This window comes from Harpia harpyja, chromosome Z (assembly GCF_026419915.1).
Source record: "Harpia harpyja isolate bHarHar1 chromosome Z, bHarHar1 primary haplotype, whole genome shotgun sequence".
In the NCBI taxonomy this organism is placed as follows: Eukaryota; Metazoa; Chordata; class Aves; order Accipitriformes; family Accipitridae; genus Harpia; species Harpia harpyja.
Window position 1 is genome coordinate 15,659,831 of NC_068969.1, and position 25,739 is coordinate 15,685,569.

Below are 25,739 nucleotides of genomic sequence, written 5' to 3' on the forward strand. Positions count from 1 at the left end.
CTGTAAGCCATTTTATTTCTACTAAGTTTCCAGAGTTACGGAAACTTAAGAGTATTTGCTTATGCTTTTTTTATTTTGTATTTTACTTGCACCAAGCTTCCCATGTGATAAAATAAGGAAAACCCCAATTCCTCTATAAATGTATTCTTGCAGGTAACATGAAATTATGCAGTACCTTATAATGATGACAATATACAAATTAATCAAAAGCTAAAACGAATAGCGACAGCTAAAGAACATTAAATTCATGAGTACCATCCAGGCTAAAGCCACTGCAGCCATTTTCTTTCTCTGAAAGCTTTTTAACATTGAGCAGTCTATGTTTGTGTTTATAATGCCAATGGAACATGAGTAGAAGAAAGATTATTTTAAATAAAAGACCTTTGCAAAAATTCTAATACTTTTTACATTCCAGAACAATTGCTACAATCATGCTCATCTGCTTTAAGCCAATTCAAACAAAACATTTCTAAGTTGAAAGGTTCTTAAAGTGTTGAAAACTCTTCCTACCCTTCCTTCCCTCTCCACTCCCTCTCCCCAGGATTAGGAAACTATGACACATATTTCAAATGGTATCTCATCTATGTACCACTATATATAAATGTAACCTGTAAAAAGTAAACTCCTGTGGAACTTCACTATTTCGCAGGAGCAGCAGGACTTCAAAAGTAAATGAAATGGCTTTGTTTGTTTGTTTCTCTGGAATTCTTAAGGGGTTTTGCACATTTGGAACGATAAAACTTCTAGGTATGATTTAACAAAGTAAGACTAACTAGCAATTACTATAAACATCAACTGCAAGAATATTTTGTTTACAAATACAAGTGCAAACTGCACACAACAGCTGAGAGGAAAAGGCTTTTACAGAACACCAACATATCTACACCTTTTCACTACATTTTACTTCATTACAGCAAAACTTATTTCCCAAAAATCACCTGTCCAGAAGAAAACAAAGAATATACTATATTAGAAAATTTGATTAACAAGTACACTAGATGATTCAATAACATTATTGGTAGAATAAGGAACCATTTTATGATTTGATGTTCTTCACTTTACAGTAAAGGTAGAGGAGCAAGACACTTAAGTATCCCCATGAATGTGAGAGGATAACAGGCATAACTGAAATTAAACTAGTTTTTAGCAGCTGAGAATCTGACTTCTACATTTTATTGCAATATATGCCACAAAAACATGTATTTGGAAAACAGAATGCCTTCTTATAAACCAGCACTCTGCTGCTGAAACTCCATCCCAGAGTTTGCCTCCCATTTTTTCCTCTTAAGCAGGTGTGTATCATCATATAAAGATTGCCACAGTGTGGCTAGAGACAGACACATTAATTGCCTCCAGGCAACAGGTCAGAAAAGCATGCGAGAAACACTTTGGCACACCCTCAGAAGCCTAACACTCATTTCTGTTCTCTTCCTGGCAAATTTGGTCACAGTACTCACCCAACTTTATCAACTCTTCCAGTTGCTGCAGAATCCTCCACAGAGGAAATCACACAATAAGAAAGACCTATCTATTCCGAGTATGTGAAGGTTAGACAGATGTGACCTGCTTAACCTACCTTGTTTATTCAAAAGACAAAAGCAACAATGCCATCATTAACAACTTAAGTCCTAACGCATATCATGCCAATACTTCTGATTGTATCTCAAGGTGTCTCAAGTTGAGGAAATAACTTCTGCATAGCAAAAGAAATATTTTTGAAAGTAATGAAAATACAGCAGCAGATTTGGGATTGGTTTTGTTTTTCCTAAAGCTATAATGCCCATGATTTTAGTAATTGGAGAAAACTAAAGCCCTTGTTCCTATAAAGCTTTCAAAAAACAAAAGCTTTCTACAAAGCTTTCTTCAGAAAACTATATGTCTCATCTCCATTGCAAAGCCATAGCAAGTCCATCCTTCTAAGCAAATTTACACTTAGAATTAAAGCCTGTTAACCAAATGTAAAGCCAAACACTTTCTGAAACAACTGAGATACTAATCACACTCCACACCCCTCAAAATCATACCTCTTAACAGAAGATCCAGATTCAATTAAAGTAGTGCTATTATCAGGAACACTGTTTCATTTGATACAAGTTCATGAAAACTATGACAGTGCTATAATTAATGAAATGAGAACTGGAATAAAAAGACAGCAAGATCCCTAAAACAAAGCAACAAACAGGCACAAACTTTAGCCAAAGTCTTGCAGGTCAACATCGACTGCCACCAAAACTTTAATTTCCATTAGATAAAAAGGATAAATTGCAATCTTAAAATGAGACCTAAACCAGTATTCCAATACAAAATTTAATTCATTAATATTACAGATGATCATCTAAATAAATCCAATTATATGCCCTCTCACAACATTTATTCATAGTGTATGTTCTGTGTACGTCATAACAAGGCAGCGAATACCAAGATCAAAAAAATGTATCTCATTTTGTTACAGTTATCTTATTTCATGTTGCAGAAAGTGATATATATTAGTTGTTGTTAGACTATGGTTCTGTATTAGCATGAGTTCTTTGATGAAAAAGTTGTGAAGCCATTTTGACTACAGAATTGTATCACTGCAATACTGCTGCTTCAGAATGGAGTTTGCCTTTAGTTTATAAAACATACAAGAGTAAGTTCTGCTACCAGTCACACAACTGCTAATCATTATAATCAAAGCAAGCAAAATGTCCTGTCCTATAGCAGTCCTGTTCACCTCTACGAGTCTACACCTCTAATTTCTCCTCTTGCCCAGCCTCTTGGTTCATATTTCCTCCAGTCTTTCCTCTTCCCTGTCCTATGTGTCCTCCCCAGTCTCCAACTGGTTTTGACCACCCATATGCTTTTTCATTGTTTTGCAATTCTTTTCCTTAGAATAGACCTAACTGTGCCTTCTCTTCCATAATTCTCAGGGGCATCAAATACAAACTCTTTAGCATCATCACTCCTGTCGCAATTAACACACAAATTGTTTGATTCTTCTTGCCTGGCCAAACATATGCACAGAACATTGATTATTTTTTTTTATTATTATAATTAAACCTGAGACAAAAAACAATGTTCTTTGCCCTAGTGGAGTTTCACTCCAAGAAGAGGTAAGAGTTCCCTAATTTTATGCAGCCAGGTCCTCAAGGGCAACAATCTCCCCCTAGACTGTGGAATGATTATTTGCAAGGTAATATCTCATGTAGAATATTTAACTGGATTCAAAAAACCACACTGAATCAAGGAAGATGCATATCCATTTTTAATTAAAAATAAACTCTCTAAAACATCCCCATGGATATCTCCTGCTTCCCTCACCCACGATCACAGAAGAGAATAAAAACCACTACAAATAAAAAACTGCTACAAACACAACACACAGTAAGGAACTCCCTATTTCCCACTGCCCTTTCTGCATTACTGAAAAAATATAAAATGTTATTTTCAATATGTACATCTGTGATGGGTTAACCCTGGCTGGATGCCAGGTGCCCACCAGGTGCCCAGTTCTATCACTCCCCCTCCTTCTCAACTGGACAGGGGAGAGAAAATATAACAAAGAGCTTGTGGGTCGAGATAAGGATAGGAGAGATCACTCACCAATTACCGTCACGGGCAAAACAGACTCAGTTTGGGGAAAAATTAACTTGATTTATTACAAATCAACCGGAGTAGGGTAAGGAGAAATAAAACCAAATCTCAGAACACCTTCCCTCCACCCCTCCCTTCTTCCCGGGCACAACTTCACTCCCGGATTCTCTACCACCCCCCCAGCGGCACAGGGGGACGGGGATGGGGTTTACGGTCAGTTCATCACACGTTATTTTCTGCCGCTTCATCCTCCTCAGGGGGAGGACTCATCACACTCTTCCCCTGCTCCAGCGTGGGGTCCCACCCACGGGAGACAGTCCTCCACAAACTTCTCCAACGTGGGTCCTTCCCACGGGCTGCAGTTCTTCACGAACTGCTCCAGCATGGGTCCTTTCCACGGTGTGCAGTCCTTCAGGCACAGACTGCTCCAGCGTGAGCCCCCCACGGGGTCACAAGTCCTGCCAGAAAACCTGCTCCGTGGGCTCCTCTCTCCACAGATCCGCAGGTCCTGCCAGGAGCCTGCTCCAGCGCGGGGTTCCCACGGGGTCACAGCCTCCTTCGGGAACCCACCTGCTCCGGCGTGGGGTCCTCCACGGGCTGCAGGTGGATATCTGCTCCACCGTGGACCTCCATGGACTGCAGGGGGACAGCCTGCCTCACCATGGTCTTCACCACGGGCTGCAGGGGAATCTCTGCTCCGGCGCCTGGAGCATCTCCTCCCCCTCCTTCTTCACTGACCTTGGTGTCCGCAGGGTTGTTTCTCTTACATGTTCTCACTCCTCTCTCCGGCTGCCGAATACCGCCGTCCCAACTTTTTTTCCTTCTTAAAAATGTTATCACAGAGGCGTTACCACTATCGCTGATTGGCTCGGCCTTGGCCGGCGGCGGGTCTGTCTTAGAGCCGGCTGGTATGGGCTCTGTCGAACACAGGGGAAGCTTCCAGCAGCTTCTTACAGAAGCCACCCCTGTAACCCCACCCGCTACCAAAACCTTGCCACACAAAACCAATACATCATCTCAAGTTTGCAATGACAGATACCTAACATTTCATGGGAAAGCTTATTTTGACAATATTCACTTTAAAGATAGAATTTTCTTGCAGACAGATTCTTAAGCCTGACAAATACACAACCCTTGATTTGAAGTCATACAGACCCAAAACTTAACCTGCCAGTAGCAGTGAACTATAGCCAAAACAGTAGTTGCTACTGCTTGGATATTTTTACAGAACAAAGTGCAGGCTTATAATATATTCCTCTGGAATTACCTATGACAATATTATATATCAATTCAATAAGTTTTCAGAAAGCTATAATAATCTATTTATAATTAATCTGCTATAGTCTGCAAGTACCTACATCTGTGTAATAATTTGTTACAAATACCAGTTACTGCAGCTTAAAACCAAACAAACTCTGTTTTGCTGAATTGGAGCCAAGGAGCTGCATAGTAGCCTCCCATCTACTACGCTGAGCAGGCTTCATTATGAATTGTATCTTTGAACTAAAGCTCTAATCACAATTTAAGCAGGAAGCTCATGTAGAAGAAAGCACAAAATAATGTTAACATATCAAATATAATTTAGGCTTCCAAAATGAAATATTTCCATTAGAACTCAAAAAAATCTGATGATATTTTCATCTCGGAAACACTTTATTTGCATTATGGCATGTCTATATTATCCTGCATTCAAGTAATTCTTCAAGTTAGTTTGCCTGATACAATCCTACTTCTTAGAAACATCAGAACATTTAACTCTGCCAATAAATTGCATTTAGGAAAAGCACAAGCTGTGAATGCCAAAGGCCATGTTTGTCAATGAGAAAAACAATACATGCTTTAAAAGATGACAAACAGTTTTTATGAAAGCTGTTCCTGCTCTTTCCATTATGGAAAAAGAAATCACAGTGGGAATACTAAACTCAGCATATATTTGGCAGCACACTGACCAGACATGCTATTAACTATAGAAAAGGCTATTTCTGAACTTTTTTTCCTTAAAGAAAGTTTTTCAGTAATTACAGGTCCAACGATGAATGCAAGTGGAAGCAAGTTATTAGAAATAGTGTATCATCATCGCTGCACGCTATGTTTTACCGTATCTTGTACATCAAATGCATTTCTTCTGTAGCTTCCAGTACATACCTTTACCCTAGAACATCTCTCATTCCCAGTTATCCCTTTCATTTTCTACAGCTTCCCTTCACCTGGCTGTCTACTCTTCCACCATGTCTATCTTTAAAAACCTTTTCTTTGATCCTGAAAAACTTAGCAAGTCTCCTTCACTGCCCCTTTAAAGGCATAATCTGTTCTCTTATTATGCAAGCTCTTTTTCTGGCTCTCTTCAACAGTATTCAAGCCTTTCCTTTGTGTGATAGCAATCATTTCTGACCTTATCACCAGGAGACAGAGTTTGTTGTTGTGGTTGACTTTTGTTGTTGTTTTTTTGGTTGGTTTTTCCTTGGGTTTTTTTTTTTTAAATACAAATATAAAATATGAGAACGAGAAAGGTTTTTTAAAAATAACAGAGCAGAAAAATGGTTTGGTATTTATGAACCTTCTGCTACCAGTTGACAGCCAGCAGAAAAAGGTGTCAATAAAGATAATGATTTTGAATATAAACAAAGTCCTTTGGATATTAAGGGCCATACTCATGCGTGAAACTTAAAAAAATAGGACACAGGCATTAAAATATTCACAGAGAAAGCACAGAAGTGCTGATGGAGGTTTCATGTTCCTAATAATCTCTGCTTTTCAGACAGCTGGTTGCTGTGTTCAGTACTGTGCGGAACTCTGCTTCACACCTAAATGCAGAACTTCACAAAAGCAAAGACCAGATGTTTTAAGGGGTAGGGATCATCACAGCCAGATCCAAGTGCACAATATCTGCATATAATCCTAGTGGTCACACACAACTGAAAGTGAGTATTTCTCTCAAATTTGAATTTCCATGCAAGTATAGAATTTAAGAATATTACACGCTTGTGGACCATTTTAGCAATCCAGTAACAGATTTTAAGATGATGGGGCTGTTCTCTGGAATTATTTAAAAAAAAAAAAAAAAAAAAGGAATACAGAAGAGTATGCTGTTGTATTCCGTAGTTTAGCTGAATTTGGCCATGTAATAGGTTTAGAGACAAATACTTCCTTTTTATTTAAACATAACCTTAATGCTTAAATAACACATCAGAAGTCAAGTACCAGCTTTTAAACAGGTAGGCCAATATAGGCATCGGATAAAGTCTACCATCTCCCTAGTCCCTGTTTCAGTTTCAATCTGTATATATTTATTATGTAGCCCCTGGTCAATATAAATTGGAAGTGAAGTGGGTGCCCTCCTGCAAAGGAGAGAATGGTTACTGTTTATCCAAGCCAGGAAGAATTAGAGGTCACTGCTACTTTTAAATGGGAGAGCAGAGGTGATTTGGTGGCCTCAGCCTTCCACTTTCCCTATTATCCTTTGTTCTGTAGACCCTGTTCATCTGGAATAAAGAAAGAAAAAAACCACATACCCTATTTCTGTTAGCAGATTATTTTTGCCACACTCAGAACTTGTATTTTTTAAAGCATTTATTTCTGACCACTTTTCTTACATTTGTATTTGACTTAACTTCAGAACTCTTTCCCAGCCTCTGTAGGAAAAGCAGGCTTTGGAGAACACGAGAAAACCTGGGATCATAAAACGTAGACAGAGACTATCTATGAACATATACAGTTCAGTCTTAAAAGCAAGAATAAGAAGTTTGACCTTGTTGCAATGCAAAACTGATTGGAACAAAAATGAGCTATCCAGATAAAGCAAGGCGGAGGAGGAAAGGAAGGATAAGAGAATGAAGAGAAGATTACTTCGCCAGCAGTGTTCAGATGGACTGGACTTAAGGTACTTTATTAATTATGTTTATCATAAGAGAAGTAATACAAAATGACAGTTCTCTATAAGAGGGATGCTTCCTATCAATAAGTGAAACTTGAAAATAAAACCAACCACCTCGAATTTAATATTCTCAATAATAATTTAATATTTCCCAATAGTGAGTCATGTTTGATAACACTAGAGAGAGCTCACCGAACTGAAGACACGAACAGAAATTCAAAATGACAGAACAAAGTTCTGGGCATGACTCAGTTATAGAAGTTTAACATTTAAAAAGTCATCCTAGTTTGTCAGCAGCATACAACATAACCAGTGTAAAAACTCACCTAAGACCTGAATTTTTAAGATTTTTATTTTATTTAGCTTTACTGGATTTGCAGGAGTGTGGAAGGGGATGGGGATTTTTTTATGTATTTCACTAGATGAAATCCCACATACAAATTCTTTTTCTTGCACTATTTCTTCTTGCTTTCTGTGTCTGTGTTCTACCAGTCAAGGGGCCTAACTATCATTTTCACTGAAAAGAGAAAGAACTCATAAAATAGTAAATTCTTTGTATTCTCTTCAGCCATCTCTGTCTCTCCACAGATGCAACATAGTGAAAGGTTAAATCGACTCCACTCTGACCAACACTGTGTCACAAAAAAAACAATCCACAGTGACACTATTTATACCTCTTAAGAGAAAATAAAATTTGATTGGCTCAAAGTTTTTCGTTTCCCTCCTATCCCACTATAAACCTATCACCAAATTAAAGTGTTAAAAGCAACTTTAAAAAAAAATTAATGATGTAAAAATTGGTACCTTACAATATATTTTGCTTTTTAAATAAGTATTTCACTTTCTGCAGCAGAACAGACAAATTAATAATGTAGTATTTTCATTTGCTTTAATGATAACTCACATTCAGAAAGGACAGGAGGTATCATATGGAGCTAAGACAGGAAAGACTTACTAGAATTTGTCAAGATTTTACTAACAGGTAGTAAACATTGCTTATTTCTTATATAACTATATTCAGGACAAATCTGTTATATTCTGAGCAGTCAGTTTGATCCTAGAGTTCTACTTTCTCTTTTTAAGTGAGAATGCCACTGATTAACCAAGGAGAGACACTAACACCAATAAGAGGACAAGTGCCTCTTGCCAAGGCAGCAGATAATGGGGGACTAAAGGTTACCCCAAAACAGCCAACATTACTGAACACATCCAGAGGACATAGCCTGTGGTCTTGTCTCTAAATGCCCACTGTAGTGGACAGTTCTGCAAAGCCTTCTCCTCAAGACTTCAGGAAAGAGTCATTTATTAGACAGAGCACATGCAAACAAGACTGCCTTAACGCTTCCTTCTACTGTATGAGCCTTAAGTAGTGCAGCTTGCATGACTCCACCCTACTAACCTCTCATTGAGACTTGCTAGTAAAGTTATAATTTAGATGAATGAGATCAAAGATTTGCAATTTATTTTCAACTTCAAGTGAACTCAAAGGGTTTTACTAACTCATGTACAGTGGCCTATTATTTTAAAACGATAAAACCTTCTCTTCTCTAAAAATATAATTATACCACAAAGTATCATTATTTATTAGATAAACAGTACTTTAACATATCTTAAATGGAATACAGAAACAATCCCGAAGAAACAACTAATGTTCATAAATACAAACTTTTTTTTATTGATGACCAACAGAAAGCAGCCTCCTTTGGTTTGCAGAAGCAAAAGGGATACAACCAGACACTCCCTTTAATAAAGTGTTTCCACTAAGTATGATTACTGTCCAAATCTATTCTGTCCAGAAGTGGATCTTTTAATTGCTAATGAAACTTAATTGGAGCCTCAAACTCCACCCACAAGAGAAAGAATAGTTTAACAAATTCAAAGTTTCTTCCATTTCAAATTGCCATAATATTGGGGTTTAGAGACAAAATATATGCCAGCATCCATATTAAGTCTTTAAGATACTAAAAGCAAAAGCAAACCTTTTTACCATGACTTCCTTTTAAAGAATCACCTGTCATACTGAATGTGATTCTCTGTAGGAAATGATACTACACAAGTGGTAACATATTTGAATTATAACAAAGCCAATGGAAGATTGTTGTTCTATATTTTATTGCTTTTGATATTTCTTTAGCAATCATTATTGCAGTCTGTCTAAACAATTCTCTGTGCACTGACATTCACAATAATGTGTTTTCATCATAAAGTTAGACACCATCATCAGGTTTTGCAAAAGGCTATACTTTACAGTTCCTAGCCATTTTTTTTATACCTCACTGCATCATTGGGTTGTGAATGCAACAGTTTTTACATCTGTCAGTTTTAGTTATATTTACTTGAATACAAGCATTAATAACAGATTACTGGAAATCTGTAGAGGGATGATGAATTAGTTATGTTCTTATTATCCAACACTGGAATGGGACCAAGAAAGGAGGGTTTATCACATTCTCTGCTAAGAGACAACCTATCCATCAGCCATAACAATCGTCTACAAAGCTTGAGAAATGCAGCTTCTGAAACACATAGTTATTCAGATCTCATTATTTCAGAGCTGATATTTTACATACCAGCTCTTAAAATACCTTTTGATTTCCTAGAACTGCTTGGTAAAAAAACTTTTGATTGTCAATAGCTGCAATAACTTGAGATACAAGTAGAAAATGTACTTAACCTACTCTAAAGCCTACTACTTATCATATTCATCTACTAGTGTTCAGAGGCTCCAAATACAATTGCCCCCCCGCCCTGCCTTTTATACTCTCTTACATTTAGAAGCAGTTGTCTATGATGGAACCTTACCAACAGAGAAAAGTGTTGGGGAATTTTTATTGTACACCTTGAGGTGAAATAAACACACATTTGTGCACACAGACCACACAACCTGTCCCATCCTCAATGAGCATCTTTGCCTCATAAAGCTCTGTAGAAAAGAAATGGAATCACCTGAGGATACCTGCAAACAAAACAAATCTCTCTCTCCAACAAGGGGTGGAAAAAAGGGCATGCTCTAGCACAATGACATCATCCTAGCTATAAAAAAAAAAAGGGTATACATATACTGAAGGGGGGGGGGTCTATTTTAAAAGACTGGCAGTTATGACTATGATAAATAATTGCCTCTGAATTCTAGAGTTCAGTTAGACTCAAGCCTCAAACTGCCCCCTTCCAAAACCTCAAGTGATACAGATTTTTTTTAAAACAAACCTAGTTCTCTCTTTTTATATATATACACACACTTAGATCTATATAATATATACAATATTCACTGAGCAATTTTCTTATATATCTATATTTCAAAACATCAGTGTATTAATGCTAGAAAGCTCTCATGTAAGAAGTATCAAAAACTGGGGAAAAAAGGTATGAATAAATGTTGTCTTAAGGGTCTTTAAATCGCAACCAATTAAGCATCAATTGCAGAGAGTGCAAGCTGCTTTGTAAGCTTCTCACAGATATGAAAAGCCTTCTCATTTATTCATGTCATGATGAGTTCTACTCCAGGGACAGCTGCAGTTAGGTATACCCCCACATTCAGCAGCAAGTGTCATTTCTATGTAGCCTAATTCCTAGAATGTTCAAAAGAACAAAGGAAGATTTTGACCCAATGAGAAAAAAAGGCATGATGAGTTGAACATCAAACCGAGAAACATTTCTTTAATGTCTGATAGCTGTGGCTTTTTCCTCTGCAGTTGCACTGCTGATTCTAATAGTAACAGTAATGGTCACCGTTTAGTCTACACAGACAGTAATAAGGCAAATCAAAACCAAGCATGAATATACCTGACTGACAAAAGGTTTTAAAAGCATAAAACTAAATCATCTGAAAGATCAAAACAGCGATAATTGCATTCTACACATAGCCTGAAGAATATCATGAGAAAAGACAGCTTCCTTCTTTAAACTTTATTTTTCAGTTCAGCCCTACAACAAGACCACCACCCACACTGCTGCTGAGCTCCGCAGGACCACTTTGGCTCCCACAAAACCCCTGCTGGGATTGCAGCACAGGTTTCTCTCTATGACAGGCTTACTACCTACCCAGTAGCGGAGAACAGCAATCTATAAGAAAGAAGGGCAAAGTCAACATAAAGACGTGCCATGGTACCACTCTCCTTATATCGGAAATGAGCTTTGCACACAACATCAGCCAGCCATCAGAAACCCACCCCGTTCCAGTGTTCTGCCCTTCTTGCCCAAGGAACAATGAATGCCAGAAGAGTATCTCCAAAGACAGACATCAGTGAGGCACTCTGCTTCTCATTCACATGTCATCTGTCCATTTGCCAATTGGGCAGCACTGAAGAGAAATGAGATCTTACTCAAACCTGGTTAATACCAGTCTGAAGGAGTCAAGCAGACGCCCCTAGCAATAAGCTTAGGTTCTCTGTAACTGAGATCCTAATCCAAATATGGCAAGCTTATTCAAAGCCTTTAATCTGAAAGCTTCTCTTCATATAAAGATGAGACTGCTTTGAAAACAGACTCAAGAAAATAGACATTATATCTGCTTTGGTACTGATAACATCTGATGCCCTCTGCAAGCCTGTACACAGCAATAGCCCCCACAAGGAAGGTCTAACTCAGGCCTAGGCTCAAACTCCATTGCTAACCCTCTAACTACCAGAGAAATCTTGAAGCAAGATTAAATCTGCATAAGAAGTACGTTAGAACAATTCATCTTTCAGGGACAAGAAATTTGGGAGGAAACTCAGGACATAGATCAGATATGTAAATAGCATCTTTATAGTTATGAAGGAAGACACTATTAGGACAAATTTCTTGGCTAATTAAATTCAGTGCCCTATACAATTAAATTTTTACTCACATTTACTAAATATATCACTATCAGTGCAATAGAACCCACACCAGCTCGTTTCAACATAGCAGCGATATATGGTATCTAACAAGCTGAATTAATCCTGCGACAATAGCTAAGAATTATTTTTGTTAGCACCTCACTAGTGGGGCTTAAGAAATACTTTTTCAAGTGCTCACGTTTCCCCATCAGCATTACACACAAGTCAGCTAACATGGAACTTTTCATACCTACAGCTCACAAACTAAATACTATTACATATTTTTAAACAAGCAGATCAAATATAGTGCATTTTATTTGCAAGTATTTTCATACACACGCATTCACTTAACACTAGGCATTCCTGTAGTCAAGCGCATAAAGTGAAAACTAGGACTTGAAGCGCCTTTCACAAACTGAAGACACTTAAAAAATACCATGCACACTGCCTTTATTATTTTAATTGATGATACCCATGTTATTCTGACTGCAAAAAGGATACTGGGTTTTGCTTCCTAATTTAAAGCAAACCAGCGTGGTTTTGAATCAGTGGAGCTTGGTTCATCTCTTAAAGCCATTCTAAATGCAACGGTCCACAGACAACAATTCAGAATCAAGAGTGCATTAATGGAGACTCAGCTGTTGCTACCCTAAATCAAGTTTCTGTAATTATGTCACATTGTCTTCACAGATTTGGTATGCTTTATATCTGTAAAATTAGACTACCTCATAGTCAGTAAATATACTATTTTTACTCAAATTTTAGCACCATCTGAGCTTTTCTTTATGCTTCAGGGAAGTTCTCCTATGACATTGCTCTACACAGACAAGAGTCATCCCACTTCCCTGATATATGCGTATTTTAAACAATTCCTTTCTTCTATTAACAAGGATACAGTCCATTAAAATGTGTAAGTGAAGGGGAAGGGTGGGGGGGACAGGCCACAGAAACAACTTTATTTTTAAATCTAGGGATAAGACTAGTTCCCCTTGCTATTTTCAAGCATCTCTTTTCCCTGGGAAGTATATACCTGTTTACTCCTCTGTATCTTGGAGGGAGAAAAAAAAGAAAAGAAAAAAGAAAAGAATCTTTAGGGACATGCTGCCAAGAAGCTGAGAATCTCAGAGGCTACATTAATCAAGGAAAACCTATGCTTTCAACACTTCACAACTTTCACACTGAAAAAAAAGTCAAGAGAATGAAAAAAGCACTCTTCCCAACAATCTTGAAGCCTGTTAAAGCATATTTGTAAGAACAAAAAATCTACAAGGAATAATATTCACAGATAAACCATTTTCCTTATGTCACATTCACTCTAAGAACAAAATAGTCCCTGAAAGAGTGACATGGTGGTCAGCTGTCAAAATGAAATTTAATTTAGCAGTAACAATAGGCAAGGTATGTCAGTCTAAGTGCTCAACAAAAACCATGACCATGAAGACCTCCTTGAATGAAATGCTTTTAATATAAGTTGTATTTGTAATAAAATTTTAGATTTTCACCTCTGCAAAGAAAAAAGTACTACAGAATATTTTCTTCTTATAGATTTTAAAATACATAAATTAGGAAAATTACTATTTGGATTTTCTTCTGAAAATTACCATTTTTCCTCTATTTCTCCATATATCTTTATAAAAGGTACTGATGCTTTTTCTAAAAATAGACCAATTGCCTAGACAGTCCTGAGCACGTTCACTTCTCTGAAGACAGCAGCTGCTTTGTTTCTATTCTGCAGAAGTATAGCACAAAAAGTTACTAACTAGCTAGACTCTGAAAGTATCTCATGTAATTTGCTGATATTTACTTAATTATTTTTATATTAATTTACTAAACCAACTTTCTTTGGCTAAATGGTATAAGCACTTAAGCTCCTTAATACACTCACGTATCTGAAACAGCAGAAGCTGCTTACCAAAGCACTGGATCATTCGTAAAGGCCTATGCTAGAAGTCACTCTTGGAAAATAATCAAGCTTTAAGTGGTAGAATTGTTTTTGCAAAGCCTGGGGCATTTCACTAATTTAACACCCCACCCCAACTTTGTGGAGGCGTTAGAAAGAAAGAAAAAAAAAAACAAAAAACAAAAACCAAAAAACTTTAAAAGGCCAAAAAGCAATTATGAGTTTAATTCCAAGAGAGCAGAAAACAAGACTGACCTAGGGAGCCAGGTCTGGAAATAGTGAGCAAGGATTTCCTTATTGAAGCTATTACACTCACAGCTGGAGAAGGAAGCATGCATATTTTACTAGAAAGAGGCTAGAACCAAAGAACTAGCTAATGTGTATCAGCATTTTCTCCTGGCAGAATACTTGCAGGCCAGCTTGTTAGCTAACCACTGAGCCAGTGGACAGCACACCAGCCTCAGAGCACCACAACTCCTAACCCAGCTCAGTACTTCTGGAAGCCAAACAGCAACATTGCTGAGAGGAAAAGTCTGAGACTTCTCTTATTCTGGTCCTTGTTGCTCAAACAGTCCAAAAATTAGCTTTTAACAAAATACACATGTCCATTGGTAAGCAGCACTAATTAGATCTGAAAAAAAGCAACTCTGCAGGGAGTTATCAAGAGGTGTTAGTAACCACGTTATTTAAGACGTTACCATAGTCTACAAGAATTTCAGATACAAGGGAATAGTGAGACAGGGATAACAGCTTGTCCAACATGCCTCTTTTTTCAATTAAACTGGATAGGAAGACTAACCTCTTTTGAAAAAGGTTCAGCTATCATGCCTGCTTTTTGCCTTGTTTCCAGATAAATGCAATTCAACCTTACTGAAGCATTTAAGAAGCTCTAAAAGCATTAATTTGAAAATATGTAACATGAACTAACATGACTACGCTTTACAATGCAACATGTAAACACAAGGACTGAATAACTGTATCAGCTTCCTTGAAATTTTGGCGGAGGGAGAAAGAGGGAATTTAGAGAGTTTAGAAAAGGGAAAGGAAACAGGCAGAATGAACAAGAGGAGCCGACTAAAGATAGCATGGGTTGCTCTCCTGCAAGTACTGACACCATTTCACTGTGCACATGGACCTTCATAACACCACTACCTTTAATATGAAAATTTGAAAATAGCAGTCGTAGGATATTATAGTACTTTCTACTTAAGACAAAAGATTTCTCAGGACATTTGATGTTGGAAATTGATGTTTACTCTTCCACTTCAAAAAACTTTCTAAAGTTAAATTAAGGCTTCTGTAATATAGTAGTATTAACTCTAGAAAAAAAAAACCAAACTGACATATTATAGCCAAGCAGACAGTTTGAACATATTCTTCTAAATCACTAAAAAAAAAAATTACCAAAAAAATTCAATAAATACTCTAAAACCTTTCTGTGACCCTACTCCCAAAAATAACAACCAAGCCTTTAATTTCAAATCCATCTTAAGTCACTGCATCTGTACTCTATTCACAGATGTACAGAAAGTGTCTACATTAAAAGGCATACAGTTATTCATATGATTTTCATGTCAGATAGAAAGAGTCCATAAGAATTTCTCAGTCCATGAAAATAATTAAGTGACACATGTTTTAAATAAATATTCTGAGAACACTGACCTGAAGTACTTCACAAGTAATCATGATGCAACACCTGGTATTGTATGCAAAGCAGAGATATTCTTAAAGCAAGCCTCAGCTTTTCAATTCTACAACAGCAATTGTTCAGGAAAAAGAGGGGAACTGAACACAAATGCAAAAAGGAAAAAAAAAGAAAGATAATTACACACAACCAAAAATTTTAGTACTAATAATGCAAGCTTACAGAGGACTACATCTTCCTACTCATAAAACTACAGAAATGAGTGACAGGTTTAAAAGACAAAAAAAAAAATCACGATCGAATGAAACTGTATTTGTATGCATCTGTCTACATACCTAGTAAGAAATCTCTGCTTTGGGTGGTTCAGGCCTGCCTTTTTAATCTTCTGATTTTGGAGCCCACAAATACAATTAGTTTAAACCTTCCAATAATGATCAAACTGTCTCTCTCCCCATTTCAACAAAACATTTGAATTCCCCATGTTCAAGTTCAGCATATATTTAAGGGAAACATACATATATATTTGAAAAGAATTGTTCATGACACTTTGTGGGGAGGAGAATGGTGAAGCATGTTCTAATTAAATAGTTCCCACTGGAAATTACTTTTTATTCTAAATTTGATATAAATTAATAACAGAAAAGCAAGATGGCAAGAAGTGTTTCAATAATACCAGTGTTTGATTTTAATATTAACATAGCCTTGTCCATCTAATAAACCTATTCTGAGTTACTTTGATATCACTATTCTTACAATTAAGAGCAAAATATAAATTTCAGTTTCTATAATGCAATGTTTCAATTCTTCCTCAAACCATTTTTTCTTTTTTTTTAAGTTTTTATTCTAATTAGGAGTCATCTTTAGCAGAAAAGACACTAAACCACAATGGCCACAGTTTGTTCCAGACACAACACTTAAATTTTGCATACACGGTATCACATAAAATATCAATAAAATTATTTTTTACTTTTAAAAAATTAAAAATAGAAAACATCAGTTTGTTTTCTTGTAATTCCATCTTGTATTAATTATTTGATGGACTTACATAATTTGAGTTTTTTTAAACCTTGGAAAATCCTCAAATGTCACAGCAGCAAGTTCAATAAGAACTTAAGAGAACTTGTTTTCCATAAATTTCACACAAAATACTATTGTTCAAACAACATTTTCCTTAGATTAGTAATTGATGTCAGCACTTTCCTCAAAAAAAGTCCAGCAAAATCTTGTAGCAACGCAAATTGTACCAAAAATATTTTTCACCATTTAGTTTTTCATGCTATCTGCCGTCATTTTCAGCATCAATGTGAAAAGTCTCAAAACACTGCACTACAAGCCTCCTTTCATTGACTTCTATCAAAAGGAGACATCTTTAAGTTAGAAGCATCCTTCCCTCCACCCAAGTCATTATACATAACTTTTACTTTATGGTACAGCAAATGCTTCTGCGCAAATTCCCAAAATCGAATTTATGCCCTTGGTCAAAGATTCGAAACTAATGCTGTTTTATGGTAGATATTTGAAGTACCAGACAAACTATTGATTTATGGTAACTAAACACTGACTACTTCCATAATATCATCTACAGAAAATAACCTATCAAGTGATTTAACTGATTAAATCAACAAATGCAAGAGGCATCATGCTTCATTGACTACAGTCAATCACATGTGACTACAGTCAAGCATAACTGTTAAGGTAGTACTTAAAGATCTCATATATCATCCATTTGAATAATCACAAACTCTGTATACATGTTTACATGAAATAAGAAATCATAGTTTCAGTGTCACATCTTAAAAAACCCTGTATTTGAAAATTATAGAACCATAGCACAGTTTGAGTTGGAAGGGACTTAATAAAGGTCATCTAGTCCACCCCCCCTGCAGTGAGCAGGGACATCTTCAAGTAGATCAGGTTGCTCAGAGCCCCGTCCAACCTGACCTTGAATGTGTCCGGGGATGGGGCATCTACCACCTCTCTGGGCAACCTGTTCCAGTGTTTCACCACCCTCATTGTAAAAAAATTTCTTCCTTATACCTAGTCTGAATCTACCTTCTTTTAGTTTAAAACCATTACCCCTTGCCCTCTCACAACAGGCCCTGCTAAATAGTTTGTCCCCATCTTTCTTATAGGCCCCCTTAAAGTACTGAAAGGCTGCAAGAAGGTCTCCCCAGAGCCTTCTCTTCTCCAGGCTGAAGAACCCCAACTGTCTCAGCCTTTCTTCATAGGAGAGGCATTTCTTCATAGGAGAGGCGTTCCATCGTTTTTGTGGCCCTCCTCTGACCCATTCCAACAGGTCCATGTCTTAATATTGGCATACTATTTACTTGGTAACCTTCTTATACATAAGGGTAAGATAGGAGACTGCAAAATGTGACAACTGTTATTTGGGGGGGTTTTATTAAGCAGACTCACTATTTTTAAAGTTACTACTATTCAGAGTTATTTATTTCCAGAACATACATCCTCTGAGACAGCCACACATATTCCCCAGCTTTGGCAATTGATGCAAGATTCCCTTCCAATCCACAGTTGTCTTTATATTACACTTGCAAACAGATAAGATAGATGAGATTTGGCCAAGATACAACAGAGTACAGGTACTAGAGGGGAAGAAAAGATACAACAGAGTATAGGTACTAGAGGGGAAGGAGAAAAAAAAAAAAAAAAGCCAACCAAAAACCAAAACCACACCAAACCACTCATCTCTCAACAGTCAACTTGCTTGCTGTCCTAAACAACCCTTTGCGTTGTTTTTTTACTGTGTGGCAAAGAAGAAAATCCAGTGACTGGGAAATCATTTTGCTTGAGGAATTTCCATAACATTGAAGTGAAGACACTGCTGCTCGGAAAAGCTGTAACTATTGTTTGAGAGAACTACTGTGAGGAGTACCATTATGCAGAAGTGTATAGCTCCAGACTGTCTATCTTTTACTTCTGTCCCCTAGGGTCACTTCCATTTCTCACAGTCATTTCTATCTTAGGTTGATTTGAAGGAGAAGATTAAACCCTATTTACAACCATCCTGCTTTTCATCTGAATTTGCACTATAATCCTGATTCTTCACAGGAAAAAAAAAAAAAAAAAAATCACTTATACTCTGTAGACTGATGATCAGGCACACATCATGAATCGTATTCTAAATTAGATAATGTTTCCTATTCACTGCTACTTTAAATATTAGTACATATTTTAAAAATTTGATAGAGGTATAAAATAGAAGTATAAACCAGATTAACATAAGTGACAGAACTCACCTAGAGAAGGTCTGTGTTAAAGAAGAGCTAATACCATAAATCTGTAGCACACAGAAGTGTGAACAAAATTTTAGGCTCAAGAGAATGATTGTTCTTTTTTCTACAGGTGGATTGCGCAGGTGCAAACATGTACAACAACTTTCCAAAATTTTATCTACAGCATTTTCCAAAATAACATTATGCAGTTAACTACTATGCTTCTTGGGTATTTTTTGCAAGACACACTTAAGTATAACAGCTATAAAAACACACAGAGTTCTCCACAAGTTCAAAGACAGCAGCTTTTACACTGCACTTTTTCACTTGGAGATGTCTATTTGCAATAAGCCAAAAAAACATTACCAAATCATTCTGTAAGCAAAAGCAGCTCCTCAAATTTTATGCAATACCAAAATCTAGTAATGCAGGGGTCTTAATATTATCACATACACACAAATTTGTTCTTATTTAAGAGTAAAATAAACAGCTAAGGCCATTATGAACAGAAAAGGACAGTCTTCTCTCCACCAAGTTCATTTTGTCTGAGTTTTGATAACACCAGATGTTTTCTAATGCTGTACAAACAGAAGTCGTTAAAATTTATTGCTGTGAAAATCAGATACCTTTCTAGAATACTTATTAATATGCAAAGACACAAGATTCAACCTGTATCTAAACATCAAATTAGAGTCAAACTTCTATTGGAAAACTGAAATATGTCAATTACACTGAATTCTAACACTAAATTAGAGCTGAACACAGAACAAATTACTGCTACTCTATGACATCTTATTTAGAAACAAAAAAGAGGCAGAACAAAAATCAGGATTTCACAGTAACCACCCAGATTTACTTTTGGAATTTAGTACTGAGGAGAAATAATTTAAGAGTTTTATTGATTAAGACTTTCCAGTCAGACTGACTTGAGACCTGTGAATTCCAGGAAGGACAAAGAAAACCTAGAGCTAGACAGAAGATGATCTGTCCAGGTGAAAAGTTTATCAGTCAGTCACTTTTTTCCTACATCCTTAAGTATGAGATGGGCAAAAGACAAAACGAGGGAAGTCTTGTCCTCTTTGTCTAAGCAATTATTTAATTTCCATCCCCTGGGAAAGCTTCTGGAGGGATCAGTTCCCAGGTCTTCCAAAAGACACATGACTAGCAAAAAACAACTACTAACACCACCACACAACCCCTCCAAAAAAAGCAAAAGACACAGATAGAGCCTTAACACTCCACACTCCCCTGTTCAAAGGGCTAACCTGCAGCACTGTGGGAACTATCCAGATGGCCAGTTCATTCTTAAACATACCCACAGAATGCATTCAAAACTGCCTCTTGCAAGTCATCATTCCTCTACTTCTCCAGAGAGAATAGGTTTCACATTACATACTCAAAGCTGTGAGTATATATATTTCACAAAGTAATTCCTCTGTAGATCAGAGACACAAAGAAACACCAGTAGCACAACACTGACCATCCTGTGTTCTCACCAACTAACAGCCCCAAAGGTTTTTGAACTGTGCTGAAGCAGTTGTTGTTTAAGGTAGCTTGCACATAGTGGGTAAGGACATGGTTGAGATAAGTTTTCAGTCAAGCTCCTAAAAGGAACCTCCTCCAGATGAGGAAATTAAAATAGTGTCAAGTCAGGTGAATAAATGCTCAAAAGCCAGGTCATATAATGGCATGTAGGTAAAATTGTCATGTCCTTTTTACCATGGCAAGTTCCAAAATAAGCTTGGGTAATCAGAGCCAGCAAAGTTTGTGTCTCTGTAGTGAAATACAAAAAGGTCACCTTTAGTGAATTAAATTAAATGCACAGTAAATCAGGCACCAAAGCTGTACAGCCACTGCAACTTGTTTAACTGTCCGTTGTATATAACAAGTTAAGGGGTGAGGGAGGGAGGGAATCTACACACTCAGTATTTCAGCAGAATTTTGTGCTATTCATCCCCACAGAAGAAAACCTTTCTAACCTTTAGTTTTTTGGTGACATGTATAGTATTTTAGAATTTCAAACTAGATCAACTGAATGCAAGTTTTCTAATAATTCTACCAATATACAATTTCTGAAATTACTACAATACTTTTATTACCTAGTCCTGTGAGATAGTTTTCCAAGTTACTAAAATCCTCTAATAAGTTTTCAGACTTTTTACCAAATGGCTTTAGCATTATCCAGCAGCATTTCTAATTTTTGCACACACACATAAGCTAGACAGCAGCCACATCCTAAGGTATAGATTTCCTAAGCCAATGTAAAACAAACATAAAGCTGTGCATCATCATAAATAAGACCCCTACTTGTTCTGCTGCTAAAAGCCTTGATGTTTTAAATCTCTTTAGCCATTATTAAAAACCTCACATCTCTTACATAATTTTAATAGCTCTTACATTGAAAAATAAATTCATGTGATGCCATAGCTGTCAACTAGCAAAGAGTGTATCTATTTTGCCTTAAAAATAAAGCAGCTGGGAAGACATCTTTTTAAACAGAACAGCACAGGCTGATGGCTAGGCATATGGCTGAAAGTTGTACTGTTCCAGTTGGCACAACCAACTGGCTATTTCATTCTCCAGTTTTTTATGCATCATACAGGATCATTTTGATTTGAACCTATTAGTCTTCTGAAGACACCAAATACATTTCCATATGACTGTAGGAGTCACTGTGTCTCAGGGAAACACAGAACTTCCTGGAATTCTTTACATGCAAAGGAATCAGGGTTATTACTATTTCTCCTTGCTGAGAGCTCTTATCAGTTCTACCATTAACTTAGACTGAAATCCAATTCTGGCTATCTCCTTGACAAGACATTTGAGACAACCAAATACTTGCAAAAACTCTTCTCATACTTTTTGCATCCAGGCAAGTTGAGTTCTTGTCGCTGGTTTGTATTTTGGTGTTTTACGTTTCTACTGAAGAGCTAAAACAAAATCTTCTTCCTTTAAATTTTCATGCAGAGACTACAGTTATCAGGACATCTTGCATATATAGTTCATATCCATCAAACTTGTATTACATTGTTTTGGGTTTTTTTTCAGCTAAGCTATTGTTCAACATACCTCTAAAAAATCTGCTGACACAGTAATAATTTTTACCATACATCTGTACAAATGCACTTCAACAATAAAAAAAAATCAAAAGCCTTTCATTTGCAGTTTTTAAAATCTCAAAGAAATTTTAACATAGCACAGTGCATTTCCATGAATGAATCCGTTATAGCCTTCTACGAGTTCTGGAACTCTCCAACTGTCCCAGTCCAACTGGTATGGTCACTGTTCATGTGCAGGAGCGCAGTTCCCCTGTCCAGTGAAGATAATGTAAATTAAAAAAGGAGGTAAAGGAATGGAATTATCATCATCTGTCTTCTCAGATGGGAGGAAAGAATGAAAGGTAAGATTTTTCAAAATAATCTACTTCTACATCTAAATTCCTTTAACTTTGAAAGTCAGTGGGATTTATGAACAAAATCCTCAAAATACTGGACAAAACCAAAATTATTTTACTAGTGCCAAGCAGGAAGCCAGTAAGGAGCAAAATCCAGGAACTGAGCTCCTATCTGCTGAACTTCAATCTACTACTTTCACCCCAGCCTTTCCTTTATTCTTCAGCACCTGTGATATTTGCAGCTCCAGGGCTACTTTAAAGACTAGAAATAATCTTAATTCTCAAACAGCTGTCTGTCACATTTTATTAGAGAAATGTGTTCTAGAATCCAGAAGAAATTTCTCTGCAGCTGAGTTAAAACCTCTTTGGAAAGGTTTTCTCAGAATCTTAAGGGGGAAGGGGGGGGAACAGGGGGGAACCCAACCAAAAATCTTCAATTACCAGTAATGCTAATGGGCACACCATACTATGAAAGAAACTTTTGTTTAACTTTTAGTGGTACTCTTTAAGTTTCCCTGAGCAACTTTCACTCATTGCCCGCTCGCACAGAATAGAGTTTACCAATTTAGACTTGGAATGTAAGTTAGTTTCAAGTCTTACCTGTGGCCGTAAACAGAGATGAAAGTACAACTTAAACAGTGCCTAGCATCAATATGTCCAAATGTTCTACTTTACAGTTATGTGTCTATTCTCATGGCAATAGCTGAAAAATCTGGCTGAACAAGCGAGGTTCCTGACCCACTAAACAAGCCAATCATAAAATCAAAAACTATTCGACCAAGACACCTATAACAATGCCAGCACTGAATAAGGGGCGGGGGGGGTGGGTGGGGAACCCACAGCCCAAACCATGCATAACATACACCAGAATTGTACAAGTTACCTAAAAGTGTTCTTCTGACATACTATATACATATACATGTGTATATATATACATAGGGCATATATATATATATATAAAAGACGACTTTCTCCTCCTTAACTAATACACTTCTAAATTAACTATTTGCAAATAATGGAATGAAAGAAGAATGAAAACAGAAGAGTCTCCGCTGCAATGAAAGAAAACTGAGGGATTGGGGGGAAAGCGGTTTGTTTAGTTTTGGGGGCTGGGGGCAGGGTGATGAGAAAATAAGTAACCAGCATAAAACATAACTGAAAGTTTCTCCAGGGAAAAGAACAGCATAAATCTGTCCAAAACAGTGAAGGACTGTTAGACTGCAGAAAGAAAACAGTACCCAAGAGAATTCAGATGTGAAGTGACATACAGAATCCTTCCATCTGGCATAGATATTGAAGAGTTTTAAAACACATAAGTCACATCCACAATATAGCTACACAGACGAAGATGTAAAAAACCCACACCTGCTAGCAACAGAAAAGTAGTTTCAAAATGCTTTAAGTATGAAAGACAGAATTTGGTAGGACAAAGACTAGGACTGATCAAGAACACAGCCCCTCAAACTGCTCAGGGAGATTGGCAGAATATGGCAAAGGACAGTACAGTCTGAAGGGTAAGAATTACTAGAATGGAGTCAGCACTCTGAACAAATGCTATTTGAAAGAAACAATTAGAGACTGGCATACGTCCCAAATCAATAAATGGAGGTAACTCTAGGACAGAGAATAATGGTCACATAAGAGAATCTAAAATGCAAACAATTTCGCACTGAACAACATAGTTGTTTTAGATGCGATACAGCTTTAGAAATTCTACCCACCAAACACCCTGGCATACATTTTAATGTATTATCACTCCTTCAATAAACTACATACCCAAAGGTGCTCTTCCACTTTTGAGAAAAAAAACACTTCATGTTGTTACATAAACAGATTCAATAGGGAACTGTTCTAAAGCCATTAGAAGTCTATGGAAAGACATCGTTGACTTTGAGATGACTTGGCCTGGGGCCTATAGAAATAGTTGTCTCTCTATGAAATTTAATTAAGCCTGAATCCTTGATTTCTAGGGATATCAGTCAGTCCCCTTTTCTTTGGGGCTGCTGACATTAAGTTGAAAGACTTGAGAAATGCAAAAAACTTAACAGTAAATCAGTGACACATTGAGAATTGAACATACAATTCTCATTAACACTAAAGGGGTGTTATGACCATATTTTTAATACACCAGGAAGTTCAATAACAACAAGTAACACAAAATCTAAATGCACAGCAGATCTGAATTAAATAACCCTATACATATTACAAACAACATCTACAGCACCTTGAATTCCAACTACTCTGAACCTCAGCATCTGAAACATTTGATCCTCATCTATAATGCCACCACCTTCTAGAACACCTCTTTCTAGGTATCTTTTCTCCACCAGGTTCTCTTTCAAATGCTGAGAAATTGTTCAGTTCACTGGACTGGCTTTACTAAGGCTACTTGCAAATCTTAAATTTAGTTGCATCAGGATTTCAGTTGGAGAGAAGCTTCCTCCCACAAGACAGACTTGGATGCTTTGGTATTAAGAAACAAAAACCTTATTTTCAACCCTCATTTTAAATAACTCATTAATTCATTCAATTTACTTTTCTTCCACCAATGCTTTTAAGTTGTCCAAGGGCTACTTGGAGGTTTAATGATTTCTTTTTTAATATAAAACACTTGAGCAACAATGGTTGCTAAGGCAGCATTGATTTATCAATACGCTACCTCAATATATTAACACTCAACTCTTTTTGCTGAATTTTACACGATTACAGGCAAGTCCCCTTGAACAGAGCTAGAAGCAGTAAAGACCTATAATGATAAGCACAAAAGGGAAGTAAAAATGTTGCGCTCTCAAAATGCTTACCCTGCCCAAATGGGAAGGGCTGCAAGACTTACTGCTGTGAAGCTGCCAACAAAGAGGGCAGATAAGGATGGTTCAGAGTCATCACTGCCAACAGCTGTGGACATCAGCTGGTTGCACAGACAACCGTGCACTGTTGTCAGGATAAAAACCATCTCAAGTAGATGCTGTTTGGTCAGTGCATGCCCTCAGAAATTCACAGCACCTCAGTTGTCTGAGGTCCTCTTCCGAATTTGTTTGACATAGATCCACGAGTTTGAAGAGAGGACTGATAGAAACACAGCGTGATTACATAAGGTATGTGATTTAGGAAAGGATGACAAAGATACATTAACACAATAAAGGGCAGGAGGAACCAACTTAACTCAGGAATGTAAGGGACCTCCTAGAATGCTTAACTAAATGCAGTCTTATTAACATCCGTTTATATAATCTCATTCATTCATGCAAAAAGTCCCATCTAAATCGAGATTTTTTTTATGTCCCACAGTTCTTTGTGAAAGATTCCTCTAGCATTTCACAA

The 25,739-nt window shown here is 36.9% G+C and overlaps 1 protein-coding gene across 4 annotated transcripts in view; it reads right to left on the reverse strand.

Moving 5' to 3' along the window:
- The window catches only part of FHIT (fragile histidine triad diadenosine triphosphatase), a 632,955-nt gene that overhangs the window by 551,470 nt on the left and 55,746 nt on the right, over positions 1–25,739 (reverse strand). The window lies entirely within an intron of this gene.